Source organism: Styela clava, chromosome 13, assembly GCF_964204865.1.
Source record: "Styela clava chromosome 13, kaStyClav1.hap1.2, whole genome shotgun sequence".
Taxonomy (NCBI): domain Eukaryota; kingdom Metazoa; phylum Chordata; class Ascidiacea; order Stolidobranchia; family Styelidae; genus Styela; species Styela clava.
Window position 1 is genome coordinate 11209902 of NC_135262.1, and position 10413 is coordinate 11220314.

General features: G+C 33.6%; 1 long non-coding RNA gene across 1 annotated transcript; it reads left to right on the top strand.

Moving 5' to 3' along the window:
* The first annotated feature begins 771 nt into the window (after positions 1 to 771).
* Positions 772 to 9988, top strand: LOC144431201 (uncharacterized). The gene is made up of 5 exons (XR_013479870.1): positions 772 to 879; positions 1676 to 1737; positions 2681 to 2796; positions 4454 to 4563; positions 9743 to 9988. It is a non-coding gene; the product is annotated as an uncharacterized LOC144431201 (long non-coding RNA).
* The last annotated feature ends 425 nt before the right edge of the window (positions 9989 to 10413 follow it).

Consider the following 10413-nt stretch of genomic DNA (forward strand, 5'->3'; position numbering starts at 1 on the left):
TTTGGTTTGGGCGGAGAAATTACCTTTACTGTAGGGGTAGGCATCGAAACAACGTCACATTGTGACTCCACCTTTAAGGACATCGCCGGCACGTTATTGTATGAAAACATTCTTGGCTGCAAAAGTCAATGAGCTAAGATTTGTACGTCAATTTAGAGAATGCATTGATATAACGCTAAACACGCCGTTATTCTTTCATTGAGTGGAAGGAAGGTTACATTTTTGATGACATCCACGTGCGCGTTTACTCAACAAATATGAAAAGACAAATATAATGGAAATGCTGGATGATTTGTACTAAGCTCCCGTCACTGATGTAAAAATGTGAGATCTGAGATGAACGGTTCCATTACGTTTGAACCCGTGTACATTTGAACCCACGACAATTGCACCTGCGTACTATTGCACTTATGGATTCTTTTGTTTTACGGTTATCTGAACCCATACTAACACTAACCCATGGGTTTTAGCACCCGCATATAGATTGAACCCGCGGATATACACATGGGTTCAAATGTACGTGGGTTGAAATATACGGTCACCGAGATAAACACCCCCGAAAATACTATGAACTAGGTATTATGCGATCAGAAAATGTATGAAGCAAATCCCAACCGTCATCTTCATTCTGCAACTTTGAGATCTCGCGTTAGAAGCGTGATCGACTCATAACGGCAACCTGGAGTAATTAAAGTAATCAGTTAAAAATATTTGATTACTAACAATGAGTTAGCTTTTTTCGTCAAATGTTTGTGCGCGGGAAACCACAAGCGACATCGCAGTCACAGATGTTCGTCGTAGGATGAGGTTCGATTTTGTGTAAGATGTATGGATAAGCTGACTGTTGGGTTATGACAGCGAGTTCGAAACGATATTCAGGTGAGCTAAATGTTTTTTTATACTTATTGCTTTAATTTTTCCATTGTATAAGTGGTGAATTAGAGGTTTTCGGGCCTATACGAATTGGAATTATTAACCTAATACAGAAATCTAGATTATTGGGTGATTCTCTTTTGTATCGAACTCACTAACATCGGGTTCCATTGTTTCCTCACAACTGGTCGAACTTTAAGGCTATATGGCAATACATAGACTTATCATATTAGGAAACTTAAACGTAATATACTAATCTACGTCACTACGTAAGCTGCATTCAACAGAACAAGATTTACATGAATGTATTGCATAACTTTCAAAACTTTCGCAAATGTAGCGCAAAATCAATGGTTTATTAGAGATTCGCGTAGCCTTTCCACTTTCATATTTTATTGTGTGTAGGGTGCTCCAATAGTATTCGTACCAAGATGGCGCACAACCTGAACACAGTATGTGTACCTGGTTAGGGTTCAAGTTGTGCGTCATCTTGAATTTCCAGCACGATCTGCATTCCTAACTTAAACTACCGAAATGGCGCACAACCTGAACACAGTATGTGTACCTGGTTAGGGTTCAGGTTGTGCGCCATCTTGGTAGTTTAAGTTAGGAATGCAGATTGTGCTGTAAATTCAAATTTTTAAATCATTCCTACCCCTAAATTGATAATTACTAATATGTCACTTTAAAATGTGGCGGGAGCTTTGTGCAGAAAATCCGATAGATTCAGCCCCGCTGTTCATTGAATATGCTAGCTACAGTTCTGCGACAGTTTATTTATCAATATTTTAACTTTTTTCAGATGCAAAACTATTAAAGGTTGAAGATTCAAAGACACAAAGTAACGAACGAGGAATAATCAAAGTAAATATCATTTAAACATTTTGTTTGACTTTTTCGCCTATTTTATTCCTGTACACCACTGTTTTCGTTTAGAATGCTAAACAATTAGATGCGAGCGCACCGCGTCTCGGGTCTTGCGATCAAAGTCGGCATCGTTATGCCACATATTCGATCGTGTGTTTTCCCTCGAGATTTATATTTTCACAAGTTTTAATAATTGTCTTTCGAATCGAAATTCCAAAAAAGTAAGACCCACGTTCACGTTTAAAATGATAAATAGTTCGATGCGAGCCAACATTGTTATGCCGCTTATTTTATCCTGTGCATTCTATCGAAATTCAAGATTTAGATTTTGCACAAGTTTTAATAATTGTGTTTTGAAGCAGAAGTCCGAAATAGTACTATAAATATAGTACCTTGTATCAAATTGGTGTACTCTTTGCGACCCCTAAAATTCGTTGCTCGATTCTCTGCTGGATAGCGATCTCCACTTTGCGATCCCCACCGTGAACAATGTGATAATTCTACAAGTTACTGATCAGAGGTAATTAGTCATATATTCCATGAAACAGTTATAAAAGTTCATTGGGTATTTTACTGTTATTGCAATATTTGCAACTCGTGCAGTTTGAAAACTACACCTGATATGTTATTAAATATTAAGCTGAATTTATAAAATTGAATGATTACATATACCTGTAACTGTAGAGTCGATGAAAAGCAATTTCAATGTAATCTATAATATTTGAAATTTAATGGCAATCCTGAATAAATTTTATTCGTCTAAATTTACCCGTTACGTATTTTATTGAAACTAACGTATATTTTTTGCTTTGCAGTGTCTCTGTCAAATAGCATTTGTGTGAATTAACTACTTAATGACATAGTTGGCTCAACGAAATTTAGTTTGAATCAAATTTAGATTTGGCTTGCATAAAATCATGACATATATATTGATTTTCAGCTTAAAACACTGCTTGAAAGTTGACAGGACAATTTATCATTGTACCAAAAGGAATTCGTCAAGTGCCAGCTTTTCATCACCGAGTGAGATGGAGGCCTATCAAGTCTGAAAAGCAAGTATGTAACCAAATCATTTGAAATCTTTTCATTTTAGATGTCTATAGTATAAATAAATGACATGTATTTTTTTCGGGAAATCTACAGATAAATATTATGTTCAATATATTGATTATGAGCTCAGTTTTGGTTTGTGTGTCAAATGAAATTTTCTAAAAATTACAATCTCAAAATTTAATAATAACATGATACGTACAACTACCGTTTTATTCTGGCTATTGAGTCGGCCCAGTGAATAAGGCTAGGGCCATGTTTTAGAAATAAAAATTAAGCTTTTTTTTTGTTCCCGCCCAATAGTCGAGATACAGGAATGCAATAAATTGATCTTATTTTTGTCAATTAGGGCACCAATGCGCGCTCATAATTGTTTATGGCGAATAAGGCTAGGGCCATGTTTTAGAAATAAAAATTAAGCTTTTTTTTGTTCCCGCCCAATAGTCGAGATACAGGAATGCATTAAATTGATCTTGTTTTTGTCAGTTTGGGCACCAATGCGCGCTCATAATTGTTTATGGCAAAATCTGTTAAACCAAACCATGCTCATTACGTAGAATCGCGGAATTAAATATTCTGTTCTACGAATTAACTGTAGCAATATCCGGTTAATAATAACATAGTCAGTACAGCGCAGGGGCTAACTGCTGTGTTGTCCCATCTGCTGTCGTTTTGTTTAATCGTCCAAACCAAAAGGCCAATTACTATCTTGAAATGTGAGTCTATGTAAAGGTTATTAGGCCAGCATAAATAAAAGATGTTTCATTGCAATAGGGTGTCACGTTGTGATTACGACAACAGTGAAATTTTTTCATAGTGATACTTTTAGTTCAGCAGTGTATATCTGCAGAGATACTGGAAGAATTTGAACTATGCCTCGTTAAGTGCAATTCGGTTAAAACACAACCCCAACTTAATAACCATGCGAATATTAAAACTTATTGTTCAACTTGTTGTTTATCATAGGATGCCTATGTATATATACCAATATGTCTGACATTTTTGAAATCGTAGTCCTGGTCTTTTTCATTAATCTGATGAATACAAATGGTAGTTGACACTAACTAACATACTATATAAAGTAATCAGGCTAATTTTTTAAATGTAACTGTGGCTCATTGTGACCTGTAGCTCATTGTGACCTATTATCGTAGTTTTTATATTTCAGACATGATTATGAGTTCACAATCACGTACAACAAGTGCATTCACAACACAAATTAATTTTATTATGATTTCTATCTGCTGTGTAGGATTTCTATCACAGTTTGTAAATTACGGTCCCAATTTTAGGCGAACAATACCATCATTATTGACCCCGGGGTGCGATATTTTTGAAGCGGATAGTTGGACATTTCTATGCGTTTAATTTTAGATCGTGTCGGTGTTACTTTTGTGTTAAATAATAAGTACAGAACTTCGCAAATTGGTAATCACTACAATACTCACTGTTGACTGTTAACGTAACTCAACTTTGTTAAAACACTTTTTTAATTGATACTAACCCATGAATAAATCGGCAATAATGGCATTTCCACGTGGTTAAAATAATATTGTTTATCTATTTTTAATATAAGCTTACCTTTGCTTTACCTCTGTTAATAAGCTTTTTTTGTGATTTGTAACTCCAAAACTTGATAATGAAACTATATATTTATTTTCAGTTTTCTAAGTCACTGCTTGAAAGAGTCATTGCATCAAACGGACATTGTTATTAGTCTGGTGCCTCATGGAGTGAGATGGAAGCCTATATAGTGTAAAGAGTAAAAAGCAAGTATGAAATCTTATAAATCTTTCAATTCATATTTTGTCAGGTATAAACTGATATATCATGTTAATATAATATAATGTCATGTCATATAATGCAATGGTTTCCACATGCTAGTTCACGGAAGGAGTGCGGTTTTTAGCTGGTAGGCAATAAATGTTCCTGCTTTGTTAGTTTCGTATGCACAATTCCCGAAAAGACGCGGGTTATGTTTCTTTTCGGGCGTTCTCCCATCGTTTGACAAGTATCGAAGTATGCGGCCGTCCGCCAGCAATCTGGTTATAATACTGGTAATGGGGCAATTGCGGCTACATTAATTCAATTAGTCGGGCCTCATTTTATAGTATTTATTGTATTCGTACTTTATGGGTTTATTTCGTTGCCATAGCGTTTTGTTAGTTTTTCAATAGTCTAGAAGAGTAGTTTTTAATCAGGGTTCAATCGACTTTTTGTTGTTGGATTAACAGGGGTTCGACGAGCTTCCTTTAAATTGAAACAGTTTTCTATTATGGGAATTTCTATCCCAGCGTCTACTAATTATGCAAATTTAACTACAATTCATCTCAGATATTTAAACTTACACTTTCAACAACTTATAAATTAGCGTTGCAGTTTGTATAGCGTTGCGCAGTTGAAAGTTTTAGTGAACCCGTCATCTCCACGGATGTCCGCGCTTTGGTGTTTGTGCTTATGACTTTGAAACATCTTCGATTGCTATGGCAAATCAAGAATTTTCAACCTGAATCCTTTCATTTTCTATAACCTTGCACGAAATTATGCTTCCCCTTTATAAAGTCTTAATTGGGCGCCAAATTTCAACCATCTGGTACAATGGGGTTTGGCGGGAGCTTTCAGGATAGTGCAGGAGTTCGACAGGCTTGGAATGGTTAGGGTTTAGAATTTTGGAAAATCTACGGTGTATTATTTTATTTGATGTTGCCATATCGCTAGAGCAGACAGGTACGAATAGATTTGTTTAAATATATATCCAATTCATATCTAATTTATCAAATTACATTTTCGGTCATTCATAAACCCAAAACTTGACATATTTCATATAGTTCACATAATGTCATAGTTCGAAAAATTATTGGAACATTAAAATTTTAACCCCCAAGCCGAAATTAGATCGAAATAATTACATATTTTTCTGAAATCAATCAATTTTTGTAAAATTTATCATCTTCGAATACCACATTGTGCCAACGCAAGTTTTTTTGGACACGTCAGTGTACATAACGATCGTTTCAATATTATGTTGTTGTTCTTGTTAGTATTCTTCTCTTTCGTCATGATGAAATCGCTTTTCTTTAGGAATACTGAACAATTGCTTTGAAATTTTCAGTGGTTAAAGATTGATTTTTTTGCCAGAAGGCTATTACTTTTACTTATTTTAATAATTTCTGTGGACCTCAAAGATTCGCGTTTTTTATGTGTCGGAATAAAAAATAGCGACACCTTGTGACGTGTCCAAATATTTGAGCACAGCTCTCTTGTTCAATTAGTCCTCGATTTAATGGAATATTCAAATATTTCCCCGCTAGATCGGAAAAGTTTCTTTGAAAAAAGAGAGATTTGATTTGAAATTAATGCTTTTATTGAATTGAATTTAAATCCGTCGTTAACAAATAAGTGGTTGTCCTGCTTGGGTTAGGTTTCGGGTTAGGAGAAATTGAAAAATTTGAAATCTGCATTCAGGGGTGTTTTTTAAAATAAATGCTTTCGTTGAATTGAATTTAAATCTGTTGTTAACTTAAATGCCCAACCCAGATTTGTATTTGGTAAATTTTTATTTAAATACAAAAAATTCTGATAAATAATAATTTATTTCTAAGTCATTGTCGCGTGAATGTTTTAGTCGTACAAAAATACATTTGTGAATGCTAAATGATGTGAATTGTATTTTACTTTGAGTTAAACAGTAAAGATGCAAAGTAAGAATGTTAAGCTAAATAGTGGGGTAATGAAAGAAAATGTATTAACAAAAAAGCGCTGGATGTTTCCACGAATTTAAGAAATAAATGAAATGGTCACTACTAATTCTCCGATGACGCGTATTAATTGGTAGATTCGAAAACACGCAACATGAGGACTTTTTATCAAATTTTCAGAATTTTCTGATTTTGTCGCAACGACACTGATCAGTTTGTTCTTCATTAGGGATTGTGAATACTTTAGAATAGTTCTGTTTTATTAGCTGAATTGTTTTTTATCCGACGCTGACACTGAATATTCATAGTTTCTAATATGTGTGTTGAAATGGTTTATTTTTGAACGAAAAATTAAAATGTTTTAAGCAAGCTGACAAGCTAGAAAAATCTTAGTTACACTGCACGCATGCCAGAACATATTTATTAATTCCTCGCTCAATCGTATGTTTTTCTTTTTTAGCTGATCCTCTGCTAATAAGTGCTAATACAATACAATGCAGCAATAATCGCGAAAGTCGTTCAGGTTCATTCTTGAGCCGTTTTTCCAGAGTTTCTAACATTTCAATTTTTTCATTTTGTCAAGGCTAGTTTTTTATTTCACATTTTGTTTTGTCTCTGTACAAAATATTTCATATAATTTATAATTGTTATCAAATTGCTGTGTTTGATTATTGCTCGATCTGTTTATCCTCGGTTTGTGCGCTCGATATTCCAACGGTTGTTGTTCTGACTCCTTTTCAGAAGGTGCAGTCTGGTTGTCGGGTAGTCAATGTAGTAAAAAAAAGGATTTCCTGTGATTGGTTGCTAAGTCTGTTCTAGGCTGCACTGTTGTATATTTTACGCTTACACTGGATATTCATATTTTCCAGCGCATAGAAAACAGTCCCAAACAGGCTGGCAAGGCAGAAAATATCCAATTTACATGGCACACATGCCGAGTCATATTATTTAGGCCTTCGCTTAATCGTTTGTTATTCTATTGTAGGACATTTATAAACTCGTTTTTCCCTCTCAACTTGCTTCTAATTTTGAAGATGGAGAGTGTTAGAATACTTTAGGATAAAACACGTCCAATCAACTGTTAACTGAAGGCGCTTGTTGGATGTAATTGTGACAAAATCATACAAGTTTGAGCTTTTAAAAAAAATAAAAATGCGAATTCTACTGATGGCTTTCATGTAGGTACATATTAAAACTCTTATTTTTAGTGCGATTGCTTTAATTAAAATCATATTTTGAAAATATGTTAAGGTGACTATAAATATTATAGAAAACGAATCTCCCAAATCAAATAAACCCTCTTTGGGTTTAGTACAAAATATAAAACGCTGTTAACAATATAAAGAGAAAAATATGGGATACCTGTAAAGAAGAAAAATGTCTGTCCATTACATACTTCTACGAACATTTGTTTCTGTAGTTCTTTGCGTTTCATACTTTTTCATTTTTCTTGTTGTCAAGACTTTATGATAGTTTTTGATTTTACAGTTTTTTGCTCTTGGTTTAAAAAAGAACATAATATTATAGTGTGAATTTAAAAAGTAGGTTGAAATACTGATATAAAAATCATTTTTTGAGTGATCGTGTTCGCGGTATTAGCCTCGTTAGATAGGAGCAATGCTGTTTCCCAACCGCGCGAATAGAAACGGGAATATGATTATGAACTGATTTTAGCCATTTATCAGCCCAACTAGCTCAACTAATTTGGCTATCTTTGTAACCTATTTTTTATATTGACAATTTTAACATTACATGAAAATTATGAAGAACTATATCGAATGTGAATTTTTCGATGTGCAAAATACAAAATACGATGTTGGCATGGCATAAAATTCTGCGCACACAACTCGATTTATCAGTTGGATAGATTGAGTGAACATTTATTTTTTTTACCACCTACAGTAGCCAAACCCGATGAGTTTTCTAACCGAACACCGATATAATTAACATCAGTGTACAATGTATTTAAATAAAAAAAACGTAGCAGGATCCAAAACATTAATTTCTTATTATCTGAAATATGGCATGAATAATGCTTGCAAACTGTTACTTTAACTTGTTTGGAATGAACACCTGAGATAATAATTACATAGCATGTAAATGTCGGCAATTTCTGCTTTAAAATATTAATATCGTCGTTTTATAGGTGTTGTCGGAATGGTATCGGCGACAAAAGGTATCGGTACATCTCTTAGTTGGAATCTCTAGTATAATGTGATGGACGTTAACGTATTGTTTAAAATAGATATACACTTCATGCGTTATTGTATCAAATAATATGATAATATGCTGTAAAACAATGTACTCTTTTACTGCAAACCTCGTATGATATCAAATACCATCTTTTTTAAGCCATCTCAAGCATGCATAATAGTATGCATAATAGTATGTTACACATACCACTACTAAGATTTATTTCCTCAGCAACAGACGAAGTTTAATTGTTTTCTTCCGTAGATATATTTGACCCGTGGTTATTTCTAAAGTTATCGGGCGTTGTACTTTCAGTGAATGACCGCTCATAGACTTCTCTCTTTAAGGCAATTCATCTTCTGTTCGTGGGGAGAAAAGAGGCATGTTGACTTCAACAAAATCTTGTATCGGTTTTGTCTCCTCATATTCTTGTTTGTTTATAGTTATTTCGGATCATTTCAGGTCGGCTACTTAAAAATTAATTCGCATTGGAAGTTTGTCGTCAAGTAGTGTTAATTTAATTGCTGTAATAATCGGATTGTTTGCTTGTTTTATATTTTGGTTAAATGATAGGGTTTATTCAAATTGCATAAATTAATGTTGCTTTTGTTTGCATCTTTTGGAATTAAGTCGTAAACTTTAGCAACCCAATACATTATGACCGAGTATGACAGATGTCCCAATATATTGGCTTATGTGAAAAGTAGGGTTAATTGTTTTGGCTTCTACATTATGCGTTTCGACCTCTACAATAATCATTTTTATCAGCACACTATTTGACGTTTTTCATCACATATTATTCGTTTTTTGTACTTTGGTTCATGTAGACTGGATATTTAATTGCCAGTAACAGACTTCAATCATATTCAAAGATGTGTAGTTGTTAATATCGAGAAAACTGGCAGGTGGTTATAAGCCTAAGGGAGTTGATGTCGCGCAGCGTCACCGCCCAACACGTCATAGGCGTTTTGTAGAGCCTCATCATACGTAATAAGTTGCTCATAATTTACTTCCTCTACTATAAAAGTGCATAAGAAATAAATGTATATATATTTTTACAGGATTCTTCAATTATGGAACTTGACGAATCTTTCTGTTTTTCAAAAGAAAATACAACTCAATTATTTGAATAAGAAGAAGAGTTTTATTAAACATAACTGAGATGTGCTAGCCAACAAATGCATCGAGTCCACACACAAGACTTTGATATAGAAAAATAGACTGATGTTTGAGACTGTATTTCATTGCCATACGTACTTTAAGCTCGTATGTATGTGCACTGATTACTAATATGTGATCGCAAACAAATGCATTGGGCAGCACATACACATGTCTTTTATATCAAATAAGACTGTTGTTTAAAATTATACCAAAATGTCATAGACACTGTAAAAGAATTATATGCGGAAGTTTAACATGGGTCGACCCGTAAGGAACTAACTATTTATGTAATTTAAATAATTGCAAACGGATTTTTGATTGTATATTTATTAATGAATTGAATCATAGCTCAGAAAAATAAATACAATTGTTATTTGTATTCTAACACCCTGCAATGCAATCCTGTGTTTGATGTCCTGTTATGAAAAGTTTAAAATGATCCTTTCGTTTTACGGTATTTTTATATTTTTATAACTGTTATTGTATATTACTGATACATTAATTATATTGTCGTTTATTACTGATATTGTATATTTTTTAATAAGCTTTTTTTGTAATATGCTGTTTCTAT